The 3,106-nt window shown below is 28.7% G+C and overlaps 1 pseudogene; it reads left to right on the top strand.

The window, feature by feature from the left end:
• The first annotated feature begins 1,955 nt into the window (after positions 1 to 1,955).
• Positions 1,956 to 2,520, top strand: LOC149170535 (antifungal protein ginkbilobin-like protein pseudogene; annotated as a pseudogene).
• Positions 2,521 to 3,106: the final 586 nt, after the last annotated feature.

Genomic DNA, 3,106 nt, shown 5'->3' on the forward strand with positions numbered 1-3,106 from the left:
TGGAATGCTATGTATACCTATGTCTATATTTAGTTTGGAGTTGACATGTGTATTTTTTAAAAAGGTTCAAATAAGTAAGGAAAATTAATTGCTTATCTGCATTTTGAAGTACAAGATGGTGCCATATTTAAATATAATTAGTGTTAAGTAAAAAATATTTAATTAATCAAAAAGTTTATTTTAGAACATAGTGTGAATACTATGTATACGTATGTCTATATTTAAATTGGAGTAGACATGTGTGCTTTTTAAAAGAAAAAATAAAATATTCTTAATATCGAAAAGAAATACTAGCTATAATAATAATAAAAAAAAATTATCTATAATTTTATGTAAAGTAGTTAGTAGTAAAAAGATATATATGAGTAAAATGTTTAAATCTTATATTTTTCAAAAATATTTTAACAAAAGAAGATTAAAAGGAAATATTTTAATATTATATGGAATAAATTTCTCACCTGAATTATGAACAAAATATTTTAATATAAATTAATGTTACTTAAAAATATATTAATGACAAAAAAAAACATTTTAATGTGAGATGATAAAATGGAAAAATGCAAATGTTATGTAATCCATATAACATTAGAAAATACTCTAAAATAAGTTTGCACCTAAAGCAATTTGATCCCTTTTTGTTGATGTTAGCTTAGTGCCTAAAATGGATCTATGCTAGTAGTATTTACATTAATTTCAAAGATACCTCTAGATCCACCTCACTCTAGATAGAAGAAGAATCAAATCCTACGAGAGGCAAACATTCTCTCTAATCCTACACTCTGCACCTAACATGGCATATCCATAATTATATTTTCACATTTTCAAAATTATTTCAATGTAAATCTATATAAAGTATTTGAATGTTGGTTAAGTAATTTATTTCAATATCAACTTGATATATATGGATATATAGAAACAAAAAATTAAATGAAAAAAAAAAAAAAAAAACAATTATTTGTAATAAGAAAGAATGTGCATTTCATTAGACTTTTAAATTGAAATAAATATGTGACATTTAAATTATGAATAAGTTTAATAATAATAAAATACAATATAGGTGATAAATAAATAAAAATTAATATGCAAAATTAAGTAAAAAACAAAAAAATTCATACTCAACTTCATAAATAAAATATTTCAAAGTTTTGAGCAGTTTTAATATTCTTGATTTTGATGGATTTTTCATGTATAATTTTCAATGAATATTGTCTAAAATACTACAAATGGCTGTTAAACTTATAAATTTAGGGTGTGTAGTCACCAAAATTTTGAGATTTTCAAGTTGCCCAACACATTTATAAATTTAAAAAATACAATATATATATAATTGACTTGAATTATAATTTTTTTTTTCGTATTAACAATTTAACAAATTTGATTCCTCTAGTTGACTTTCTCCATCATTTTGATAAATCTTAAGAAAATCACCAATTTCAATTAAATTAAAGAAAAAAACTATTAGAGAAAATGATTGCCACAAAAAACAAATACATCTATTTCCGAATAGAATTAAAAAACAAATACATCTATTTTAGAATAGAATTCAAATATATTTTAGCAATTAATTTTATTTTTTAAATTAAATTTTAAAATATTTTTCAAATTTAAAATTCAATTCTGAAATCCAACCATCATGGTTGACTTCGCGGAGGTTATCCTACCGACATATTCATGTGACGTCACTGAGCACGTCCATGGGACGTCACCGAGTGCCGTTGATATGAAATGAACATATTCATTTCATAATATAATTGAATATATTTTAATAATTGAGTTTATTTTCTAAATCAAATTTGCAGATAATAATTTTATTTTAAAATGTAGTTATAAAATATTCTTAAAATTTAAGATCCAAATACATTTAATAAATTTCAAAATACTAAAATCATGTACATTTCCATGGAAATGATATTAAAATGATATTACAGAATGGCACGGTTCATGCCTATGAAGTAATGGATGGCGGTCGGTATCCAAACACGGAGGTTATCCTGGAGGGCTATAAAACGGTGGCATCCGAGAAGCATCGCAATAACGGTGGGGATATTATTAGAGGTGATAGTGTTTCATTTGGCATTCGAAGGAATTATTATTGCTAAAGGTGATATTATTTCATTTGAGGCAGCCATGACGATCACCTCATTTGCCTCTGTTTTACCTCTAATCTTACTGCTGCACGTGCTGGGCGTGCAGGGTTTAACGGGAGTGTGTAACCAAAATAAACTCCCGAGCGGAAGTCCTTTCTTCAGTACTGTCGGAAAGCTACTCTTAGAAATCGAACAAAACGCGCCCTTGTACGATTACAACTACCAGACGATCGTCCAAGACACAACCACAGGCACATCTGCCTCGGGGCAAGGAATCTGCAATGCATCAGGCAGTCGGGAGGACTGCGCCAGCTGCCTTAAGACCGTGGGTGACTCCATCTGGAAATTTTGCAACAACGCCATCGCTGCTCAGGTTGAAGACGGTAGCGTCTGCTCCATCCTCTACTCTATTAATCCATCTTCTTCCCCATGACCACTACAGCTTTTAGTATCAGCTCTAATATGTCTGTTCAAATAAAACCCATCCTCTACTCTACGTTGGTGCTCAGGTACTACACCCATGCATCTAAGATCACTATAAATAAAACTTCAAAGGAATTTGGAGTGATATTGGTAATGTAGTTTGTTTGATGAGGTACTATGCCCCGGGTATATACCTCTCTTTCATAATTGTTAAGTTTGTAAGTCATATTTCAGAATGTATGGTTTTTCAATTCCTATATGGAATATGAATCATTATCTTCCAAATTATTGTGGTTATCTTTTATGGATTTTTGTACAGTTTTAATAAAATATTATTAAAATTTAGAGAAGCAAATACTGAGAAAATCTAATGTCCAATGCTATTACTGCATGAAATTTTGGCATTATGAACATTAATTCAGAAATAAATGGTCCATGTCCCCAACAATGGAGGAGAATCCTCTAAAATGATATTTTTTTTCGTGCAATTTTTTTGAACACACTCACAAGAAAGATCTTTGGTTGTTGGACAATGGTTGCAACATGCTTCCATAACATCATAAATTACTCTTGGAAATCATTCTTGAGTATATACC

The sequence above is a fragment of the Pinus tabuliformis genome, chromosome 4_2, assembly GCF_031772625.1.
Source record: "Pinus tabuliformis cultivar Carrire ecotype Pingquan chromosome 4_2, CPIR1, whole genome shotgun sequence".
Lineage (NCBI taxonomy): Eukaryota > Viridiplantae > Streptophyta > Pinopsida > Pinales > Pinaceae > Pinus > Pinus tabuliformis.